The sequence below is a fragment of the Lipotes vexillifer genome, unplaced genomic scaffold (assembly GCF_000442215.2).
Source record: "Lipotes vexillifer unplaced genomic scaffold, Lipotes_vexillifer_v1.1 scaffold575, whole genome shotgun sequence".
NCBI classification, from domain to species: Eukaryota; Metazoa; Chordata; class Mammalia; order Artiodactyla; family Lipotidae; genus Lipotes; species Lipotes vexillifer.
In genome coordinates, this window is record NW_006780198.1 from 2331474 (window position 1) to 2357622 (window position 26149).

The window sequence follows — 26149 nt, forward strand, 5'->3', positions numbered from 1 at the left end:
TGGTTCTCACAATGTTCTTGCTTTTGTCTGAGCAGAGGTGACCTCGGGGTGCTCCTGTTTTTGTCCTGGTCCAGCATGGTCGCAGGGTGCCCTGTCTGATGGTGTTCCGTGAAATCATAGATGTTCAGCAGAAGGACACTAAGGCCCAGGCCACCCCACTGTCCATTTCCTCCTGCCATTCATCCAGGTACTAGTTTCCTCAAATATGGAATACGGTTCCTCTCTCTGTGACTTACAAGCAGGAACTCATTTCATCAAATGCTGCCTTCAGACCCTCCCTCACCTCCCGTGCCCCTCACCCTGCAATGGCTTTTCTCCACAGCCCTCCAGCATGCTGTGGGGATATTTACCTCTGGTTTATTTGGGGTCTGTAAGCTCCATAAGGGCAGGGCTGTCTATTTTCTTCCTTCCTGTATCCTCACTGCCTGGAACACAGCAGGTGGTCAATAAATACTTGTTGTCCATTAGTTAAAGAACATATCTGTATGATAAATACATGCCTGGCCAAAACACACCTGTTTTTTTTTTCTAGTGGAATGTTCCAAAGTCCTGATCCCTGGGGCCACTCTTCAAAAGACAGTTAGTAGTAGTTCCATCTGCCCACCCACCAACCATCCATCATCCATCCACTCACTGAAACATCCAACCATTTACCCACACTTCACCCATCCATCTGCCATCCATCCAACCACCCACCCACCACCTATCCATCTATCCACCCACCGAGCCACCCATCCATCCCCTCACCCATCCATCCACCTACCCACCCATCCATTCTTCATCCATCTTTCACCCACCCATCCATCCACCCTCTCTTCACCCACCATCCATTCATCCCCCCATCTATCTATGCACCCATCCATCCACTCACCCAACGGTCAACCATCCATTCATCCATCTGCACCCCACCCATCTGTGAAAATTAAAAAAAAACGCATTTAAAATGGAGTCAGGAAGCCCTGAATGGGGAGCTCTCATGCAAGTACACTCATGGAAAGCTACATAACCAAAAGGAAGACAGAAGATAAGTTATTTTGACCAGGAAGGACATGTTTCACACAGGAATTTCATCTCCTGTTAAAGAGAAGGAAGGGAGATCCCTCCCTGCCCAAATGCAGCCAATGAGAAACGGTAACAACTCCTGTTCTTCTCCAGTGAACTTTTGTTCAAATCCTCCACTATTCCCTCCTAAAACCTAATAAAAGCTATAACCTTCCCTTTGCCTCTCCGGACTGGCCTATGGCTCTCCGCAGCTTTTTTGTCCCGAATTGTAATTCCTCCACTATTCCCAATTAAATTCGACTCTGCTTTTATAATTTTATTTTAATAAAATACTATTAATATATTTTAAAAAAATTTTTTCTTTAAGATTGACACACCCATCCATCCATCTACTTATAGCTTTTAGGGGTTTGTACATCATTCTTACTCAGAAAGTGAACGTCTTTGGAAAGTTTCCCGAAGGTAAGTTCTCCTTTCTTGTTTCTTCCTTGTCCGTGTGTCCTCGTCCTGGGCAGAGTCCCTGTGTGTCCATAGTGCTGCTTTGTCAGGTGCTTGGCTAACACCTGGGCTGGGCCGTTGGGTTTGGGAAGCGGACCCTGGCGGTCTGAGACTGGGCTTCACGCCGGCCTCGTTAAGTACGAGGTCCTGCTGCCCTGGAAGTGCAGGAGAAGACCGGGCATAGGGCGACCTCGGGGGCAGGGCTGGGAGGGTAGACTCGGGGTCCGCAGGAGGGCGCCACCTCCTACACCACCCGCCAATCCATCACACGCCCCCGACGCGGGTTCTCTTAGGCCAGGGTGGGGCACGGCCTGGGGTGGGCGCGTCCGGGGGCGTGTCGATATGTGTGGGCGTGTCGGAGCCCGGCGAGGCGCGGCCAAGTCCAGGCGGCGTCGGGAGTGGTCGGGAGGAGATGTAAGAGAAGAAGCTGGGGCCAAGCCTCTGCAGGATCGGGGCGTGGCCCGGGTGGAAGAGGCGGACCAATGCTGGGACGGGGGAAAGGGGCGTGGCTAGGGTCAAGGCCTTGGTGGGTGGGGCGGAGCTAGGTGCACCAAGTCAAGGCTGGACTAGGCCTCCCAGGACTGTGTGGGCAGAGCCAGACACCTGGGATAGGAGCTCAGGGGGCCAGAGCCCCGGCAGGTGTGGTGGAATCTCAGCCCCTGACTGGTGGGGCTGGATGGGCCCCAGTTTCTTGCTCCAACCCTGAGATCAAGGGATCTAGTCTCTCGAGCCCATCAGGAGTCACCGGCACAGCACCTGTTCCAAGGTATAAGGTATCCCAGATGCACAGGGGTAAGTCTCTGTCCCTGCGGGCCTGCGCTCTCCCCGCGCAGGTCTGACACGAAGTGCTCCTTGCCCACGTCGGGTCTCTGGGACCTCAGAGGCTTTCAGGCCTCTGCCCTTTCCTGCCGTCCAGATCGCTTGCTCCAAACGCATCTCTGCCCAAGCTGAGGGAAGAGATGGCTACTGGCCCCAAGTGACGCAAATGACTAATATTTATCAAACTGTAACAAAGAAAGATTTTACCATTTCTAGGTAGCCCTATCCAACTCAGACGGGGATGCTCAGCATGGTTTCAAGCTAGTGTTAATTTTAAATAAATGTAACAGAAATTATTTTCATTCTATGTTAATTCATAGGATGCAAACCCATGCTGGATCAGTCAATCAGATTTAGGGCTGTGAAATGACGTGTCATATACCGGAATACACAAAATAGAAGAAATGTGTTCTAATAGGGCTTCCTTATATCAGATTTTAACCAACACCACAGTTTTATCGTAAATAAACGTTTTTAAAGGAATTAAACCAATATTATTTAGAAAGTTAATTCTGAAGCCCATTTCTGGATTTTATAATAGAAGTTAAGTATGGTCATAACTGTACTCTGTGGCTCCTATAATTGAAGGTAAGTAAAAATGGATTAATTTCACAGTCAGAATCACAGAAGGATGTATTTTTGCCTTATTAAAGTTTTTTTACTTGATATTTAGTTGTATTTTTTCACCTAAGTAACATTTTTGAGTCACCACATGGGAATAAAAATTCTTTTTGAGAAATTGCTAAAGAAAATTTTATGGTTTTGCTTTTTGGTAAAAGGCATTGTTATAACATAATTTTAAAAATATACAGTATTGGGCTTCCCTGGTGGCGCAGTGGTTGAGAGTCCACCTGCCGATGCAGGGGACATGGGTTCGTGCCCCGGTCCGGGAGGATCCCATCCCACATGCCGCGGAGCGGCTGGGCCCGTGAGCCACGGCCGCTGAGTCTGCGCGTCCGGAGCCTGTGCTCCACAACAGGAGAGGCCACAACAGTGAGAGACCCGCGTACCGCAAAAAAAAAAAAAAAAATACAGTATTTGCAAGTATTCCCATTTACAAAGTCCTGAGAAATATTTGTTCTTAATGTTCTGTGCCATTTGATGGACTTATTTTTTCACACAAAATTGGACACAGCTGCAGACCAGTTAATGGTCATCCCTGCTGGGAAGCCTTATGTACATAACACTCCTCTGAACAAATTCACATCGAATTTGTTTCCAAAACAAATGATAATCTAACAACAGCGTGGCATTCAAAGAAAAAAACTGAAATATGCTTTGATGTGACTGTCATAGCCTGCTGAAGATGGAGTTGTCTGACAATATGGAAATCTTATTTCTGCATTTGACCTACATTTTACTTTTTATATTTTTATTTCAGGCACAAGGAATGAATGTAGGGATTTCAGTAGCCCTCCTGGAATAAACAAAAAATAGGGAGAATAATCCAAAGGTGAGAACATTCTGGAGGAAGAAATTGATTATGCAAATGTCATATAAGGAAGCCTGATGTCACTTTATGGACCTCATCAATATTTTTCTTCTGAAGGGAAATATCCTCCTATTTAAAAAAATTCACTGACAGTTGTTGGCTATGTTGTTCTTTTAATAACATGATACAGCACATTTATTTCCCTTCTTTATTCTATTTTCTCAGAATAAAACAACAACGAACGTGAATTTCCTCTCGTGTCCTTGTTGATTAAGAACTTTTCCTTTGCAATCCCACCATCTTCTGAAACTGGACCGATAGCTCAGATTGGACTCAGATGAATGTGGATTTCTTTATTTAAAAATTTTTCACTTATCTAATTTATTTTTTATTATTTAAAAAAAATTTTTTAACATCTTTATTGGGGTATAATTGCTTTACAATGGTGTGTTAGTGTCTCACTTATCTAATTTTAAATTAGCATGCAGTGAAGTGTACACTCTTTGCTAAACAGTTCTATGAGTTTTGACAAGTTGATAGTTGTGTAAGCACCATCACAATCAAGATACAGAATAGTTCCATCCACACTCCAGAATTCCTTCATGCTGACCCCCTGTGGTCAATGCTTCCTCCCACCCATATCCTTGAAATCCCTTTCCCCATCCCTAAAGTTTGCCTTTGGGTGAATATCATCTAAATGGAATCACATAGTACATAACCTTTTGAGTCTGGCTTCTTTCATCCAGCATAAAGCATTTGAGATTCATCGGAATCAATATTTCAGTTCTTTTTATTACTTTGGAGTATTCCACTTACTTGTGTTGCACAATTTGTTTATTCATTCACCATTTGAAGGTCAGTCTCTGGCAATTATGAATAGCACTGCTATAAATGCCAACATACAAATTTTGTGTCAATCTAAACTTTTTTTTCACTTGGGAGAAAGATTATATTTTTGGTGCTATTAATGGCTCTATGTGATTTCTATTTATTTTGTTTGCTTGTTTGTTGTTGTTGTTGTTGTTTTTTATTGAAGTATAGCTGATTTACAATGCTGTACCGGTTCCAGGTGTATAGCAAAGTGACTCAGCTATGTGTGTGTATGTGTGTATATATGTGTGTGTGTGTGTCTGTGTGTGTGTGTGTATATATATATATATGTGTGTGTGTGTGTGTGTGTGTGTGTGTGTTTCTTCTTCAGTCTCTTTTCCACCATAGGTCACCACAAGACACTGACTACAGTTCCCACTGCTATACAGTGGGTCCTTGTTGTTTATCTATTTTATAGATAGTAGTGTGTATACATTAATCCCAAATTCCTAATTTTTCCCTTCCCTTGTAATTTCTATTTCTAAGAATTATCTTGTAGATTCCTTCTAAATACTGCTTTAGCTAGAATCCACAAACTTTGATATGTTACATATTTTTTCATTCAGTTCAAAATCTTTTCTGATTTTCCTTGTGACTTCTTGGCTTTTAGGTTATTTAGAAGTGTATTCCCCCTCCACCCCAGGTAGATACATGTTTTTTTTTTAAATTCAAGTATAGTTAATGTACAATGTTATGTTAGTTTCAAGTGTACAGCAAAGTGATTCAGCTATATATATATATATATATATATATTCTTTCTCATATTCTTTTCCATTATAGGTTATTACAAGATACTGAATAAAGTTCCCTGTGCTATACAGTAGGTTTTTGTTGTTTACCTGTTTTATATATAGTAGTGTGTATAAATTAATCCCAACTCCTAATTTATCTACCCCCACTCCGCCCCGTTATCCCCTTTGGTAATTGTTAAGTTTGTTTTTATGTCTGTGAGTCTATTTCTGTTTTGTAAATAAGTTCATTTGTATTATTTTTTTAGATTCCACATATAAGTGATATCATATGCTATTTGCCTTTAGAAGTGTATTTTTATTTCAAAACATTTTAGTGTTTTCCAGATATCTTTCTGGGATTGATTTACTAGTTTAATTTCATTATGATCAGAAAATAGTTTTCTTTTAAGCTTGTTAATGTTTGTTTAATAACCCAAAATATGCTCTATTTTGATGAATGTTCCATGTGCACTTGAAAAGAATGTGTATTCTATTTCGGGGGTGGAATGTTTTGTAAATCTCAGTTAGACCAAGTTGATTTACAGTGTTCAAGCCAAGTAGATTTTGCTGATTTTCTGCATTTTTCAATTGTTGATTTTTGAGAGAGGAGTGTTGCAATCTCCAGGAAAAATTATGAATTTGCCTTTTTAATTCTATCATGTTGTTTTTTGAATTTTATTTATTTTTTTATACATAAGGTTCTCATTAGTTATCCATTTTATACACATTAGTGTATATATGTCAATCCCAATCTCCCAATTCATCATCTATCATGTTTTGCTTCATGTATTTTGAAGCTCTTTTGCTATGCATGCTCATTTAGAAATGGTGTGTCTTCTTGGTAATTTGACCCTTTTATCATTATGTAATGTCCTTTTTCATCCCTGGTTACATGTCTTGTTCTGAAGTCTATTCTATGTTAATATAACTACTCCATTTTTTTAAACATCTTTATTGGAGTATAATTGCTTTACAATGGTGTGTTAGTTTCTGCTTTATAACAAAGTGAATCGGTTATACATATAAGTTCCCATATCTCTTCCCTCTTGCGTCTTCCTCCCTCCCACCCTCCCTATCCCACCCCTCTAGGTGGTCGCAAAGCACCGAGCTGATCTCCCTGTGCTATGCAGCTGCTTCCCACTAGCTATCTATTTTACGTTTGGTAGTGTATATATGTCCATGCCACTCCATTTTCTTTTAACTAGTATTTTCATCCTTCTGCTTTTAACCTATCTCTGTCATTATATTTAAAGTGGGTTTCTTCAAATATAATGTATATTTGGGTCTTGTGTTTTCGTTTTGTTTTGTTTTCTTGGCCATGCCATGCAGCTTGCAGGATCTCAGTTCCCCGACCAGAGATCGAACCCAGGCCATGGCAGTGAAAGCATTGAGTCCTAACCACTGGACAGCTAGGAGTTCCCAGGGGCTTGTGTTTTTAATCGAATCTGACAATCTCTTTTAATTTGTGTGTTTATTTATTCATTTATTTATTTATTTACTTTTAATTGAAGTATAGTTGATTCACAATGTTGTGTTAGTTTCAGGTATACAGCAAAGTGATTCAGATATATATGTATATATATTCTAAAATATATATATTCTTTTTCAGATTATTTTCCCCTATAAGTTATTACAAAATATTGAGTATAGTTCCCTGTGCTGTACAGTAGGACCTTCTTGTTTATCTATTTTATATACAGTAGTGTGTATATGTTAATCCCAAACTCCTAATTTATCCCACCCCCTCTAATTTGTGTGTTTAGTCCATTTACATTTAATGTAGTTATTGATATGGTTGGATTTAGGCCTCCCATTTTATAATTTGTTTATTTGTTTGTTCCTACCATTTTTTGATCCTCTGTTCCCCCTTTCCCACATTCTTTTAGGTTATTTGAATGCTTTTAGGACTTCATTTTAATTTATCTATCCATTTTTTTGTCCATATCTTAGCATTATTTTATAGTAGTTTCTCTAGAGATTATAATTTACATACCTCACTTTTCACAGTCTACTTAAGTTTAATGTTTTACCAATTCAACTAAAATATACAAGTCTTATAAGCATGTAAGTTCTTTTACCCTCTCCTTTATAATATTATTGTGATCCTATGTATTATACCTATATTCACTGAAAGTCCCTCCAGACAATGCTATAATTTTTTCTTTCAGCAGTAAATATACTTTAAAGAACTTAAAGAAAATAGTCTATTATCTTTAGTCAGATATATACCTTTTCTACTGCTGTTCCTTTATTCCTGAAATACCAAGTTTCTCTCTGGTATCACTTATCTTCAGCCTACAGAGCTTCATTTAGTATTTCATTTTGAGCAAGTGTGCTGGCAACAAATTCTCTTAGCTTTCCTTCATCTGAAAATGTCTTTATTGTGACAATGACAACACTGAATATAGAATGTTGTTTCGCTGTCTTTTGTCCTCCATGATTTCTGATGAGAAATTCACAGTCATTCCAATTATTCCTCTGTATACAATGGGTCACTTTTCAAGATCTTTCCTTTTACTTTGGTTTGCACCCATTTACTATGGTGTATCTGGGCCTTATTTTCTTTGAGTTTATTTGTTTGATGGTTCACTGCATTTCTCAAATCTGTGGATTTATGTCTTTCACCAAATTGGGGAAGTTTTTGGTCACTATTTCTTCAAATATTTTTCTGCACCAATCTTTCTCTTGTCTTTCTGGGACTCCAATGGCATAAATATTAGACATTTTGATGTTGCTCCAGAAGTCCCTGAGGCTCTGTTCAATTGTTTTTTAATCATATTTCTCTCTGTTCTTCAAATTAAATAATTTCCTTTGATTTATCTTCAAGTTCACTGTCATGTCCATGCTACTATTTTTTTTCAGGTGTTGTATTTTGCAGTTCTGAAGTTTCCATTTAGTTCTCATTTCTTTTTTATAGTTTCTTTTTTTCTGCTGAGAACTTTTCTCTTTCCATTCATTTTTTTGTGTGTGTGGTACACGGGCCTCTCACTGTTGTGGCCTCTCCCATTGTGGAGCACAGGCTCTGGGCGCGCAGGCTCAGCAGCCATGGCTCACGGGCCCAGCCGCTCCATGGCATGTGGGATCTTCCTGGACTGGGGCACGAACCTGTGTCCCTGCATCAGCAGGCAGACTTTCAACCACTGCGCTACCAGGGAAGCCCCTCTTTCCATTCATTTGAAGTGTATTACTTTTACCCCATGGAGCATAGTTATAATAGCCAAATTAAAGCCTTTGTTAAAGCCAATATCTAGGTGAACACAGGGTTAGTATCTATTGCTTTTCTTTTCCCTTGAGAATTGTTCATGTTTTCCTGGTTCTTTGTATGCTGAACAATTTTTGACATTTTAGTGATGTTCTTGTGAGACTCTGTGTCCTGTTAAAATCCTCTAGAGAATGTTGATTTGTTGTTGCTATTGTTATTGTTGTTGTTGTTTAGCAGGCAACCACCTGGTTAAGTTCATACCACAAGTTCTGTTTTTCCTTCCGTGAGTGATGGCTCCAATGTTACTTCAGTTTTTAAAATCTTTTCTATGTTCTTTTTTGTCTGTCCCATGCATGTACCATCCAGAGCTTAGCCTGAGATGTGGGCAGTGGTTCTCAGAACCTTTGCTATGTTGCTCTGGGTTTGTCCTGCCCATGTACAGCTAAAGACCAAGCTGAGGACTTGCACCCATTCATACATAGACTTAAGAGATCACTTCTCCAGCTCTCTCCTCTATGTGATGATTCCCATGGACCCCCTTCCCAGTCCTCTGGCCAGAAATCCAGAATTTCTCTCCAAGTTGTAGTTGGTTTCCTTGCCACCTTGTAGGTCTGCAACTGGGGGTGCTCTCAGAGCAGGGCCTGGAGAGGAAAAAAAGAGAGATATAGAAAGGAAAAACAGGGGCTTCCCTGGTGGTACAGTGGTTAAGAATCCTCCTGCCAATGCAGGGGACATGGGTTTGAGCCCTGGTCTGGGAGGATCCCACATGTCACAGAACAACTAAGCCCATACACCCCAACTACTGAGCCTGCACTCTAGAGCCTTCGAGCCACAACTACTGAGCCGGCGCACCACAACTACTGAAACCCATGTGTCTAGGGCCCATGCTCCACAACAAGAGAAGCCACCACCAAGAGAAGCCTGTGCTCCACAACCAAAAATTTTTTAAAAAAAGAAAGGAAAAAGAAATCAGGGATTCTCCCACACTCTGGTTTGTGTAGGCCCCTTTTCTTGGTTCTTTGGCTCCAAAAAAAAAAAAAGGAGCTGCACTGTTCTATGACTGGGGTTTCCCTCAGGACAAAGCCAGGAAAGAAATGGGGAAAAACAACCAGAAACTCACCTGCCCCTCCTTCAAGTTTGATTTTCCTACCAGTCCATCTCCTATAATTTACTTTTCAGAGGTCTCAAATAGTTGCTCCTCGTACTTTGATTTCTTCCCTTCAAGATGGGCTGCTTGTTAAAGAGGACTTAATAGTCACTGGCGTTGAGACTCTATCTAAATAAGAACACTGTTAGGCTAAAAATTGTGCTTTCCCTCCCTTTTTTTATCAAAGATGTCTCAATGTCACATTTTGTGCCAATCCTCAAAGAGTAACATCTGCATTCAAAACACAAATGAGTACACGGCACACAACCTCAACCTCTTTTGTCCAATTTGTAGACCAGCTTCAGCCCCTCTGAGTAGGGGCACTCAAGGAAACACTTTCCTTACATGAACATTTTTTTAAAAAAATCAGGCCTAGGTGGAGGAAACAAGATGGCGGAGTAGAAGGACGTGCTCTCACTCCCAATTGTGAGAACACCAGAATCACAACTAGCTGCTGGACAATCATTGACAGAAAGACACTCACCAAAGAATGTACCCCACATCCAAAGACAAAGGAGAAGACACAATGAGATGGTAGGAGTGGTGCAATTACAGTAAAATCAAATCCCATAACTGCTGGGTGGGTGTCTCACAGACTGGAAAACACTTATACCACAGAAGTCCACCTGCTGGAGTGAAGGTTCTGAGCCCCACGTCAGGGTTCCCAACCTGCGGGTGTGGCAACAGGAGGAGGAAATCCTAGAGAATCAGACTTTGAAGCCTAGTGGGATTTGATTGCAGGACTTTGACAGGACTGGGGGAAACAGAGACTCCATTCTTGGAGGGCACACACAAAATAGTGTGCACATTGGGACCCAGGGGAAGGAGCAGTGATCACAGGGGAGACTGAACCAGACCTACCTGCTAGTATTGGAAGGTCTCCTGCAGAGGCAGGGGGTGGCTGTAGCGCACCGTGGGGACAAGGCCACTGGCATCAGAAGTTCTGGGAAGTACTCCTTGATGTGAGCCCTCCCAGAGTCCGCCATTAGCCCCACCAAAGAGCCCAGGTAGGCTCCAGTGTTGGGTTGCCTCAGGCCAAACAACCAACAGGGAGGGAACACAGCCCCACCCATCAGCAGTCAAGTGGATTAAAGTTTTACTGAGCTCTGCCCATCAGAGCAACAGTCAGCTCTACCAACCACCAGTCCCTCCCATCAGGAAACTTACATGCCTCTTAGATAGCCTCATCCACCAGAGGACAGACAGCAGAAGCAAGAAGAACTGCAATCCTGCAACCTGTGGGACAAAAACCACATTCACAGAAAGATAGACAAGATGAAAAGGCAGAGGGCTATGTACCAGATGAAGGAACAAGATAAAACCCCAGAAAAACAGCTAAATGAAGTGGAAATAGGCAACCTTCCAGAAAAAGAATTCAGAATAATGATAGTGAAGATGATCCAGGACCTCGGAAAAAGGGTGGAGGCAAAGATCGAGAAGATGCAAGAAATGTTTAACAAAGACCTAGAAGAATTAAAGAACAAAAAAAGAGAGATGAACAATACAATAACTGAAATGAAAACTGCACTAGAAGGAATCAATAGCAGAATAACTGAGGCAGAAAACGGATTAGTGAACTGGAAGACTGAATGGTGGAATTCACTACTGCAGAACAGAATAAAGAAAAAAGAATGAAAACAAATGAAGACAGCCTAAGAGACCTCTGGGACAACATTAAACACAACAACATTCGCATTATAAGGGGTCCCAGAAGGAGAAGAGAGAAAGGGCCCAAGAAAATATTTGAACAGATTATAGTCGAAAATTTCCTTAACACGGGAAAGGAAATAGCCACCCAAGGCCAGGAAGCACAGCAAGCCCCACACAGGATAAACCCAAGGGGAAACAAGCTGACACACATAGTAATCAAATTGGCAAAAATTAAAGACAAAGAAAAATTATTGAAAGCAGCAAGGGAAAAACAACAAATAATAACATACAAGGGCACTCCCATAAGATTAACAGCTGATTTCTCAGCAGAAACTCTACAAGCCAGAAGGGAGTGGCATGATATACTTAAAGTGATGAAAGGGAAGAACCTACAACCAAGATTACTCTACCAGGCAAGGATCTCATTCAGATTTGATGGAGAAATCAAAAGCTTTACAGATAAGCAAAAGCTAAGAGAATTCAGCACCACCAAAACAGCTCTACAACAAATGCTAAAGGAACTTCTCTAAGTGGGACACACAAGAGAAGAATAGGACCTACAAAAACAAACCCAAAACATTTAAGAAAATGGTCATAGGAACATACATATCGATAATTACCTTAAATGTGAATGGATTAAATGCACCAACCAAGAGACACAGGCTTGCTGAATGGATACAAAAGCAAGAGCCATCTATACGCTGTCTACAAGAGACCCACTTCAGACCTAGGGACACATACAGACTGAAAGTGAGGGGATAGAAAAAGATACTCCATGCAAATGGAAATCCAAAGAAAGCTGGAGTAGCAATACTCATATCAGATAAAATAGACTTTAAAATAAAGAATCTTACAAGAGACAAGGAAGGACACTACATAATGATCAAGGGATCAATCCAAGGAGAAAATATATCAATTATACATATAGATGCACCCAACGTAGGAGCACCTCAATACATAAGGCAACTGCTAAGAGCTGTAAAAGAGGAAATCAACAGTAACAGAATAATAGTGGGGGACTTTAACATCTCACTTGCACCAATGGACAGATTATCCAAAATGAAAATAAACAAGGAAACATAAGCTTTATATGACACAATAGACCAGATAGATTTAATTAATATTTATAGGACATTCCATCCAAAAACAGCAGATTACACTTTCCTCTCAAGTGTGCATGGAACATTCTCCAGGATAGATCACATCTTGGGTCACAAATCAAGCCTCCATAAACTTAAGAAAATTGAAATCATATCAAGCATTTTTCTGACCACAATGCTATGAGATTAGAAATAAATTACAGGGAAAAAAATGTAAAAAACACAAACCCATGGAGGCTAAACAATACGTTACTAAATAACCAAGAGATCACTGAAGAAATCAAAGAGGAAATCAAAAAATACCTAGAGACAAATGACAATGAAAACATGACGATCCAAAACCTATGGGATGTAGCAAAAGAAGTTCTAAGAGGGAAGTTTATAGCTATATAAGCCTACCTCAAGAAATAAGAAAACTCTCAAATAAACAATCTAACCTTACACCTAAAGGAGCTAGAGAAAGAAGAACAAACAAAACCCAAAGTTGGCAGAAGGAAAGAAATCATAAAGATCAGAGCAGAAATAAATGAAATAGAAACCAAGAAAACAGTAGCAAGGATCAATAAAACTAAAAGTTGATTCTTTGAGAAGATAAACAAAATTGATAAAACATTAGCCAGACTCATCAAGAAAAAGAGGCAGAGGACTCAAATCAATAAAATTAGAAATGAAAAAGGAGAAGTTACAAGAGACACCACAGAAATACAAAGCATCCTAAGAGACTACTACAAGCAACTCTGTACCAATAAAATGGACAACCTGGAAGAAATGGACAAATTCTTAGAAAGGTATAACCTTCCAAGACTGAACCAGGAAGAAATAGAAAATATGAACAGACCAATCACAAGGAATGAACTTGAAACTGTGATTAAAAACCTTCCAACAAACAAAAGTCCAGGACCAGGTGGCTTCACAGGTGAATTCTATCAAACATTTAGAGAAGAGTTAACACCTATCCTTCTCAAACTCTTCCAAAAAATTGCAGAAGAAGGAACACTCCCAAACTCATTCTGTGAGACCACCATCATCCTGATACCAAAACCAGACAAAGATACTACAAAGAAAGAAAATTACAGACCAATATCACTGATGAATATAGATGCAAAAATCCTCAACACAATACTAGCAAACAGAATCCAACAACACATTAAAAGGATCATACACCATGATCAAGTGGGATTTATCCCAGAGATTCAAGGATTCTTCAATATATGCAAATCAATCAATGTGATACACCATATTACAAATGGAAGAATAAAAACCATATGATCATCTCAATAGATGCAGAAAAAGCTTTTGACAAAATTCAACATGCATTTATCATAAAAACCCTACAGAAAATGGGCATAGAGGGAACTTACCTCAACATAATAAAGGCCATATATGACAAACCCACAGCAAACATCATTCTCAATGGTGAAAAACTGAAAGCATTTCCTCTAAGATCAGGAACAAGACAAGGATGTCCACTCTCACCACTATTATTCAACATAGTTTTGGAAGTCCTAGCCATGGCAATCAGAGAAGAAAAAGAAATAAAAGGAATACAAATTGGAAAAGAAGAAGTAAAACTGTCACTGTTTGCAGATAACATGTTACTATACATAGAGAATCCTAAAAATACCACCAGAAAACTACTAGAGCTAATCAATGAATTTGGCAAAGTTGCAGGATACAAAATTAATGCACAGAAATTTCTTGCATTCCTATACACTAAGATGAAAAATCTGAAAGAGAATTTAAGGAAACACTCCCGTGTACCACTGCAACAAAAAGAATAAAATACCTAGGAGTAAACCTACTTAAGGAGACAAAAGACCTGTATGCAGAAAACTATAAGGCACTGATGAAAGAAATTAAAGATGATGCCAACAGATGTAGAGATATACCATGTTCTTGGATTGGAAGAATCAACATTGTGAAAATGACTATACTACCCAAAGCAGTCTACAGATTCAGCACAATCTTTATCAAACTACCAATGGCATTTTTCACAGAACTGGAACAAAAAATTTCACAATTTGTATGGAAACACAAAAGACCCTGAATAGCCAAAGCAATCTTGAGAAAGAAAAACAGAGCTGGAGAATCAGGCTCCCTGACTTCAGACTATACTACAAAGCTACAGTCATCAAGACAGTATGGTACTGGCACAAAAACAGAAATATAGATCAATGGAACAGGATAGAAAGCCCAGAGATAAACCCACACACCTATGGTCAACTAATCTAGGACAAAGGAGGCAAGGATATACAATGGAGAAAAGACAGTCTCCTCAATAATTGGTGCTGGGAAAACTGGACAGCAAGCCTACATGCAGTGGGAGATGGCAACCAGTCTGACTCCCTATTTCAAAGATTAACTGAGATCACTTCCCCTTTTCCCTTAAAAAGTTTTATGGCTGAGCAGAATTTTTGAAGCTGGTCTGGGGACATGAGTCTGCTTTGTCTCCAGATTGCCATCTTTCTGATTAAAACCAACGTTTTCCATTTCTACCAACACTTGCCTCTCAAATATTGATTTTTGAGCAGCAAGCAGCCAGCCCTGAGTTCGGTAACACTCTCACCAACTGGGTAACGTGGACAATTTCTTAATCTCTCTGTTCCACAGTTTTCTCATTGTGGTCATCCTTGTCATTGTGAGGATTAAAAGAGATGATGTAGAAAAGTTCTTAGCATGATGTATGCCATGTAGTGAGCACCAGGCAAATGTCAGCTCTTAGTGTTGTCCTCCAGATGTGCACATAATCACCATCATCACTGTTTAGGGACAGGCAGTGCTCTGGTACCAACGTGCAGAATAAGACACAATCCCTGTAGCACATCCTGATGGGGAAGACAGACACATGAACAGATCTTCATGGGCAGAGTAGTGAATGCCATAAGAGACAGGAGCGCCTGGAAGTTACAGGCAGCAGTGGGCACCCAGCCTTTTTTCGGTGATTGTATTCCTTGATAGGGTGGATTCCTAGCCTGGGATATAAAGGATGAATAGGAGTTAGTTCCATACTAAGGGGAATTGGAAGAGAGGGTAAGGACCAGCATCGTCAACAGTCAGTGCAAGCACAATATGTGCAAGGAACTTCTGGAGAAAGGAATCTTATTTTTAATAAAGTAAATGGTGGAAGGCCAATTTCAGGAACTCTCTTTTCTTTGACCAGGTCAGGATCCAAGATTCTTAACACATGTTGCTGGTATGACATTAAGAAGAACAAATAATGAGACAGGCTTTGCTAGAAAGCTTCCAGAGAGTGGTTCCTTTTTTTTGGTGGGGGGAGGGCAAATAAGTCTTTATTGTTTCCTTGTGAATTAGGACAGTTTTCAAACATGTCCACAAATTCTTTTACACTTTTCCCACTAATAGACGGGGTGTGTGTTGTCTTCTCCTAAATCTGGGCTGACCCTGTGTATCAGTCTTCTATGGCTGTGTAACAGGTTACCCTAACACTTAGAAGCTTAAAACAACAGACATTTATTATCTCAGTTTCTGGGCATCAGGAATTTGAGAATGTCTTAACTGGCTTAGGATCTCATGTTGCTCAGGATGTCCACTGGGGCTGTAGCCACCTGAAGTCTTGATCCATGCTATAGACTGAACGTTTCTATTCCCCCACCCCAAATTCCTATGTTGAAACCTAATCCCCTGTGTGGTGGTATTAGGAAGTGGGGCCCTTTAGGAGGTGATTAGGTCGTGAGAGTGAAGCCATCATGAATAGGATTAGTGCCTTTATAAAAAGGACTCCAGCAAGCTCCCTCACCCCCTTCTTCCATATGAGGACACAGTGAGATGACCATTTATGAACCAGGAAAGGAAGCAGGACTCACTAGACATCAAATCTGCCAGCACCTTGATCTTGGACTTCCCAGCCTTTAGAACAGTGTGAAATAAATATTGTTGTTTAAGCCACCCGGTCTATGGTATTTTTGTTATAGAAGGCCAAAGAGACTATGGTAACCCATTTCCAAGATGGCTGGGTCACAGGGCTATTGGCAGGAGGCCTCCATTCCTCACCATGAGGAACTCTCTGTAGGCTCTTTGAGTGTCTTCGTGACATGGCAGCTGGACTCCGTGATGAGAAAGAGAGAACTGCCTTTTTATTGCCTGGTCTTGGAGGTCACATACCATCACATCAACAATATTCTATTCATGATAAGTGAGTCACCAGGTATAGCCATTCTGAACAGGACGAGAACTAGACTCCACCCTTGGAAAGGAGACATATCAAAAAAATGTGTGGACATAATTTAAAACCACTACACCCTGTGACTTGCAACAAACATAATGTGGGGAAGTGACCTTGTGTGATTTCTGAGGCTGGATCATATAAGGTGATGCAGCTTCTTCATTGTTCACTGGGACACTCAACTTTGGAGACTTGAGTCACTATGTAAGAAGCTACCCACCCTGAAGCCACCATGTTATAAGGAATCCAGGCCACATGGAGAGCCATGCGTAGGTGTTCTGACTGACAGCCCCAGCTGGGTTTCCACAGACAATGAGCATCAACTGCCAGGCATGTGAGTGAAGATGATTCTGGATAAGCCCAGCCCCAGCTGTTGTGTCACGTCCAGCCACGGAATCTCTCCAGCTAAAGGCCAAGGCTTTGTAGAGCAGAGACAAGTCATCTCTGTCTGAATTCCTCACCCACATAATCATGAACATATTAAAACGATTATCTTATGCCTTTACATTTTGGGGCTGTTTGTTACACAGCATTAGTAACCACAGATCAGTTTTCATTCCATACAGACTCAGCCTCCAGTGATTGCCCAGAGGTTGTTTTTTCCGTGGATTCTCTCCAGCTCTTTATCTGCTCCTCTGGCACTTTCCTTTGTCCCTTTGAATATTTACAGAATAGCTACATCTAACATAGTGGCTGCTCTATCTTCTATACCCCATAGAGAGGAAATCTCACAAAACCTAGGTTGGCGTCCTTTACACAACAGGCTTGGAATGGATATTGCTGACAGACTCAAGTTTTATTAAATTCAAAAGTACTTTAAAGAAATGTTTTTTAACGAGAACACTTTTACTTTCTTTTCATTCTCCTATTTTTTAACAAACCCACACACCACCGCCAGGGGGCCCAAAGCCCATATAGAATTATCACACGTGTGAGAACCCTGAGGAAACCACCTTGCAGCCACGGTGGGCTGGTCCCACCATGAACACAGTACAGAAGCAGTCACTGAACATCCTACCTACCTTTGAGAAAAGAAAAGCAGTAGCATTTACTTTCTTAAAGATCTGGAGAGGGGCTTCCCTGGTGGCGCAGTGGTTGAGAGTCCACCTGCTGATGCAGGGGATGCGGGTTCGTGCCCCGGTCCGGGAAGATCCCACATGCCGCGGAGCGGCTGGGCCCGTGAGCCATGGCCGCTGAGCCTGCGCGTCCAGAGCCTGTGCTCCGCAACAGGAGAGGCCACAACAGTGAGAGGCCCGCGTACAGAAAAAAAAAAAGATCTGGAGAAATCAGCAGTCATTGTAGAGTTTCAGGTTTCCATTAAAAGGCAGGGCTTCACGATGGACTTAGGAGCAGGTGCTGCCAGGTGGCAGAAGAACAGACATCTCACAAAGGAGCTACTCAGCTACCAAAGACTGAATTACATCTTCAACACTTTGGCATTAACCTTAGAGCATATTTTTTCTTGCCCTTCTCTCACTTTGGGCTTCAGTTCAATACATCAATACAGCCATTATATTATACAGTAACTCTTCTGTGGCTTTAAAGTTCAAATCTGGCCACTCTTGCAGGATGTCAACCTGTATTTCTTTCTCTCGGTGCTGTCCCTGTTCTTGACTGCCAAAAAACAGGTGGTAGGATTCCGTCACCATGACCGTGACAGTATCACAAAAAATCGTCAGTCTGGTTTTTTTTCCAGTTCTTACAAGATTCCATTATGGAATTAATTTGCTGGAGTGGCCTTTTCCATTTGGGGTGCCCTGCAGTGGCCCTACATGCCAACAACACCCCATAGTGCGTCTCACTCCATAGCGCAGGGTGTCACATAGCAGGGTGTCAGTGTCCAGAGGGACTACTGCATTACATTTGGGCTTTACAGTCTGGTTGCTAAAGCAGAGATTAAGGAAGCAGAAGGATAAAATTCTTCTTCCTAATAATAAAAGTGATCACACACAGCAACAAGTTGAAACATTAAGTCTATCTGCAGCAATAAATGCATTATTTTAAAAATACCTGAAATTTAAGACAGATTAGAAGTGAATTTGGGATATTCATTGGTGATCATTTTTTAAAAAATGAAGTCACTTAGATTGATGTTCTGTAAGCTTGACGTTCAGGTAGGCTCAAAGGCAGAAATGACCTTCCACAGAAGCAGCCTAAAGTGTGTAAAAGATGCTAAGAATTCTTGCTTAGGCATAAGTGGCTTAGGAATTTAGGGGATCAGTGAGGAAATGAGCACATTTAAGTGCTTCAAATGTTAAACAGTTGGTTCTCTCCATCCAATGAATAGACCAAAACAGCCCCAACTCCTGGATTTGTTCATTGCTTCGTCAGGCTATCCTTAAAGTTTATCTTTAGCTCGTACGTCTACGTGTATGATCCATATCTTTCTCTTTAATCCCCCTTTTCACCTAAAATGTGTTTCTAGCACACAGTTCTTTTTCACATAAATGATGCTTTCCCCTGAAACACAGCAATTCCAGAAGAGCACCCAGCAGCGTCTGCTGCCTCCTCCGCACCGTTTGGCAGGCTCTGTCTCCCTGTCCCCAACCCCACCCACAGCGACCAGCCTTGATCTTTGCTGCATCGTCTGTGAGTCACTGCTCTTCTGTTCTTTCAATAACAAGGTGTAGGTAGCTTTTCCCAAAAAACGTCTCTACTCGTCTCCATTTTCAGTGCTGTCTCTATTCCAAGGTTTCCATCGGCTGCTAGAGCCAAAAGGAGGACCCGGCTACTGAAAATGCCCTGGCCATCTCGTTCAAGACACGGTGTGTAAGATGATGGAGGAGAAAGTGCTGGGCTTCTGCCTCATCAGACCACACGTAAAATGTAGGATTTAGGCATAACTTCTGACCGACCAAACTGTGTCCAGATGATGGCTGGGTGTCTGGAAACCACCTCTTGGATTGAGGAATAATTGAGTTGACAGCTGTGGGAAGGCTGAAGGGACAGAGGGGCCATTTGCTAACATTTTGAGGCTTCATCCATGCGGCTCAGGGCAGACCATCAGGGCGGGAATCCTGCCCTGTCTCTGGCCATGTTACTTCCTTCTGCTTCTCTGTTCCTTCATCGACAAATTGGGGATGAGAACCGTGCTCACCACTAGGGCTGGCGTGGGGATTAAAGGTGTTAATGCAGAAGTGTGCTTAACAAGTGTTAGGTGTGATAATGATGGTGGTGGCAATGGGTTTTTTGATTATAAAGAGGCCCCAGAGGGACTTCCCTGGCAGTCCAGTGGTTAGGACTCCTCGCTTCCACTGCAGGGGGCATGGGTTCGATCCCTGGTCAGGGAACTAAGATCCCACATGCTACGTGGTGAGGCCAAAAAAATAAGTTAATTAATTAATTAATTTTTAAAAAAGTAGATCATATATGATGCAACAATTCCACTTCAAGGAATACATCCCAAAGAGATGATCAGAAGGTATGCAACAATGTATTTGCAAAGATGTTTCTAGCAACATTCACATGGTGAAGCATATTAGATATTGACATAGAAAGGTACAACCTATTGTTGAGTAAAGACTGTTTCTGAAATATTTTTGCTATACACCATAAATTAACGCAACATTGTAGATCAACTATACTGCAATAATATATGTATGTATATATATATTTTAAAAATCATATTATGTATACCTCAAAAAGTTACAATAGACCTACTATGTGATCAGACCATTCTACATGTAGACAGTTATTCAAGAGAAAACATGTATCTATACACTATTGATACTATGTATAAAATAGATAACAAATGATAACCTACTGCATAGCGCAGGGAACTCTACTCAGTGCTCTGTGGTGACTTGAATGGGAAGGAAATCCAAAAAAGAGGGGAGATATGTATATGTATAGTGGATTCACTTTGCTGTACAGTAGAAACTAACACAACATTGTAAAGCAACTACACTCCAATAAAAATTTTAAAAAGAGAAAGCATATATCCACACAAAGATCTGCATGCAAATGTTCATGTTAGTTTATTTGTGAAACCCAAAAGCTGGAGAAAAACCCAAATGTACATCAACAGGTGAGTGGGCAAATAGTGGTATATCCACACAACAGAATATTATTCGGCCATTAAAAAAATGAATGGTCTATGGACACATGCTACAACACAGATGAATCTCCAAAGCATTTTGCTGAGTGAAAGAAGCCAGACCAAAAAAAAAAAAGCACGTACTACCCAAAGCAATCCACAGATTTAATATGATCTCTATCAAATTACCCATGACATTTTTCACAGAACTAGAACAAATAATGCTGAAATTCATATGAAACCATAAAAGACCAGAATCACCAAAGCAATCCTGAAGAAAAAGAACAAAGCAGGAGGCATAACCCTCCTAGACTTCAGACAATACTAGAGAGCTACAGTAATTAAAACAGCATGGTACTGGCACAAAAACAGACATATGGATCACGGGAACAGAATAGAGAGCCCAGAAATAAACCCACAGAACTGTGGCCAATTAATCTTCAACAAAGAAGGCAAGAATACACAATGGAGAAAAGACAGTCTCTTCAGCAAGTGGTGTTGGGAAAGCTGGACAGCTGTGTGTAAATCAATGAAGTTAGAACACTCCCTCACACTATACACAAAAATAAACTCAAGGTGGCTTAAAGACATAATATGTGACACCATAAAACTCCTAGAAGAGAGCATAGGCAAAACATTCTCTGACATAAATCATACCAATGTTTTCTTAGGTCAGTTTCCCAAGGCAATAGAAATAAAAACAAAAATAAACAATGAGATATAATCAAATTTACAAGCTTTTGTACAGCAAGGGGAATCATAAACAAAACGAAAAGACAACTTACAAACTGGGAGAAAATATTTGTAAATGATGCGGCTGACAAGGGATTAATTTCCAAAATATACAAACAGCTCATAAAACTCAACAATAAAAAAATCAAACAACCTTATCCAAAAATGGGCAGAAGACCTAAATAAACAGTTCTCCAAAGAAGACATACAGATGCAATAGCCACATGAAAAGATGCTCAACATCGCTAATTATTAGAGAAATGCAAATCAAAACTATAATGAGGCACCACCTCATACCTGTCAGAATGACCATCATTAAAAAGTCTACAAATAACAAATGCTGAAGAGGATGTGGAGAAAAGAGAACCCTCCTACACTGTTGATGGGAATGTAAGTTCAGCCCTGCACCAAATGTAAGTGCAGCCACTGCAGAAAACAATACAGAGGTTCATCAGAAAACTAAAAATAGAATAACCATATGATCCAGCAATCCCAGTCCTGGGCATATATCCAGAAAAAACTATAATTGAAAAAGATGCATGCACAACTATGTTCATAGCAGCACTATTCACAATAGCCCAAACGTGGAAACAACCTAAATGATCATTGGCAGATGAATAGATAAAGATGTGGTACATATATACAATGGAATATTACTCAGCCTTAAAAAAGAATGAAGTAATGCCATTTTCAGCAACGTGGATGCAACTAGAGATTATCATACTAAGTGAAGTAAGTCAGAAAGAGAAAGACAAATACCATATTATATCACTTATATGTGGAATCTAAAATATGACACAAATAAACCTATCTATGAAACAGAAACAGAATCACAGACATAGAGAACAGACTGGTGGTTGCCAAGGGAGGGGGGTTGGGGGAGGCATGGAGTGGGAAGTTGGGGTTATTAGATGTAACTTTTTATATATAGAATGGATAAACAGTAAGGTCCTAGCACAGAGAACAATATTCAATATTCTATGATAAAACTTAATGGAAAAGAATATTTTTAAAATAATGTATATATGTGTGTATACACACACACACACACACACACACACACATATATATATATTCAGTTACATATATGTGTATATATGAATCACTTTGCTGTATGACAGTAATTAACACAATATTGTAAATCAGCTATATTTCAATTTAAAAACTTAAAAAAATTTTTAAATTAAAATAAGAAGTATATATATTTTTATTGGAGTATAGTTGATTTACAGTATTGTGTTATTTTCAGGTGTCCAGCAAACTGATTCAGTTATACATACATATTTTTTCAGATTATTTTCCATTATAAGTTATTACAAGATATTGAATATCGTTCCCTGTGCTATACAGTAGGTCCTTGTTGTTTATCTATTTCATAGTAGTGTGTATCTGTTAATCCCATATTCCTAATTTATCCCCCCACCTCATCCCTTTCCCCTTTGGTAGTCATAAGTTTGTTTTCTATGCCAGTGAGTCTGTTTCTCTTTTGTAAATAGATTCACTTGTATTAGTTTTTAGATTCCATATATGTGATATCATATAATATTTGTCTTTTTCTTTCGACTTACTTTACTTAGTATGATAATCTCCAGATCCATCCATATTGCTGCAAATGGCAATATTTCATTCTTTTTTATGGTTGAGTAATATTCCATCATATATAAGTATCACATCTTCTTTATCCACTCATCTGTCAATGGACACTTAGGTTGCTTCCATGATAGAAGTACATTTTACTGAAGTTTTTATATTAACTTACAACCCATGAAAACATGACCATCCTGCTATCCTTCACATTGAAAAGAAAGGGAAAAAACCCACAATTATTCACTCTATTCTACAATTGGAAATGATGGATTCTTCCTTCTCTAAAAAAAAAACTGTAGAGTGAGTTGGAGGCAGAGCTAAAGATAAAATTGGTGTCTGGCTGCTGTGACAGGCTCTCTGTAGTGCATTACAGGGCTGCCCTCTACCCGCGGCCAGCCCAGATAAAATGAGGTATTTGAATCCTGCCCAGAGACTGGTCTCTGGGTTTGCACCTCTTCACTGATTTCTTAGTGTAAAGGCTGGTAGATAATCAGCTCACTGGTCCTTCTGCCAGGGATGCCAGGGGACAAACATCAGTGCGGTTTGGATGCACTGCTCACCTAGAACTATTGACGAAGGAAAGACACTGGGGCACCAGAGCCTGCTCAGGACCATCTGAAAGCTCTCAGAGAACCCATCTGAAATTTGTATTTCATGTTCCTTTACATTTTGAGACTGTTAAAATTGTGTATTTAGTAAACATTGAACCTGGCTCTCATTGTGCATCAAACTCTCTGCAAACATTAACTCATGCATCCTCGTGACAGCCCCTACCTTCTCATCTCATCCTATGGATGAGAACATGGGCACAGCGAGGTGAGGGGGCAGGTCCAGGACTCAGCAGTGAAGGAGGGAGAAGGGTTTGAGCTCAAGCGGGATCTTGTTCTTGACCACGCTGCTCTGGCTGCCTCTACAGCACCAACTTTAGGAAGGAACGACAGGCAGACTGATGGGGCATAACTCATTGAGAGAACAGCCCTGAGTACCAACGTGGAACACTGGGTGTTCGGTGCCAAATCTACCTGTGTGAGTCCAGGGATGGATGGCCAGGGACCCCGTAGCTGGTTTTTCTCTGGCGAGATGTTCAGTGAATGATCCCCCCAAGTGTTTCCTTCCTGCGTGATCCATATACCTTCCAAGCCCTACGTACTCGTGAGGGAAGAACACACCTGAGAGAAGCTCAAGTCTGGGAACAGGGAAGGGGCCTCTGAGAAAGCTGCAAGTGTCCAGATGAAATCCAGAGGGTCTGGATGAGAAGTGCATGGATGGACATCAAGGGACCCCGCTCACAAAACCAGAGATGGAGACTGATGGTTGTGAAGTGTATGGAGGGTCCCTCTGTGAGAAGAAAAGAAAGAGAAGGTAGGGAGGACATGGATTATGTTTGTTTGATCTCTAACTGACACAAGCTGATGATGAGCTCATGCTCTCTGCCGTCCCCCACTTTGCTAAAGGATGCACCATTCCTCCAGACACCTGCTCCGTGAGAGTCAGGGGTCAGACCCCCTTGGGCCGACCTTTCAAGCTCTGGCAGCACATGGCAAGAAGGAGGACCCTCCCTCGCCTTCCCTGTCATGATTTGCTCCTCACACTGTGCCTCCCAGCCCCACCCACTTCATCTGGGACAATGACCTCCTTGCCCTTGAATCCATGGCACCATCAGATTGAAATCCAACAGTGGGATTTACCTTAACAGATCCAGGTGCTTCTATGGGGTCTTCGCTACATTCATTGGGAAACATACAGAAAAGAAACAAAGTCAATAGAATATGTGAGAAGTTATGGGAAGTTTTTCAGATCACTGAGAAATAGAGGGGAAAAGACATGCTGCTCTTCAGACCTGGAAATTGCTTTAAATCTTTTATTAATTTTTTGCCTTCTATTACTTTTTACGTCTTTAAACAGGGCTAGATGTTTAACTTAGATCTTCTTCATCAGCTTTGTGCAGAAAAAATAATACACCATTCAGTACCTCAGTTACAATTGGCCACACTGAAACTGAAAACGTCTGAAGGGGTTATTACCTTAAAGGTGATGGTATTACCTCTTAATACCATCACCTTTAACTCTCAGGAAAAAGAGTGATTCAAAGCTGGGGTGCTTAGGAACTTCCCTGGTGGTCCAGTGGTTAGGCTCTGTGCTTCCATGGCAGGTTTGATCCCTGATCGGGGAACTATGATCCCACATGCTGCTCAGCACAGCCAAATAAATACATCAATTAATTAATAATAATAAAAAAGACTTCCCTGGTGGTGCAGTGGTTAAGAATCTGCCTGACAATGCAGGGGACACGGGTTCAAGCCCTGGCCGGGAAGATCCCACATACTGCGGAGCAACTATGCCCGTGCACCACAACTACTGAGCCCATGCTCTAGAGCCTGCTGGCTGCAACTACTGAGCCTGTGTGCTGCAACTACAGATGCCTGTGTGCCTAGAGCCCATGCTCCACAACAAGAGAAGCCACTGCAATGAGAAGCCCACGCACTGCAACGAAGAGTAGCCCCGCTCAATGCAACTAGAGAAAGCCCGCACACAACAACGAAGACCCAATGCAGCCAAAAATAAATCAATCAATAAATTTATTTTTAAAAATTAATTTTAAAAAAATCTGGGGCACTCAGTTCAGGAGGAAATTCACAGAACAGACACTGTTGGCAAAAGGAGGTGAGGAGCAATGCAGTGCTGTTTAGAATCAGTAACTTGTCAATGATTAATTTAAAGAAAACTATCATCTGACATGATCAAAACTGAGAAATAGTCCACCATAACAAGAGTCAAACAAGGGAGTGAATTGCCCAACCCTTGGGAAACAAAAATGGAGCTGGAGGAATCAGGCTCCCTGACTTCAGACTATACTACAAAGCTACAGTAATCAAGGAAGTATGGTACTGGCACAAAAACAGAAATACAGATCAGTGGAACAGGATAGAAAGCCCAGAGATCAATCCACTCACCTATGGTCACCTAATCTATGACAAAGGAAGCCAGAATATACAATGGAGCAAAGATAGCCTTTTCAATAAGTGGTGCTGGGGAAACTGGACAGCTACACGTAAAAGAATGAAATTAGAGCACTCCCTAACACCGTAAACAAAAATAAACTCCAAATGGATTAAAGACCTAAACGTAAGGCCAGACACTATAAAACTCTTAGATGAAA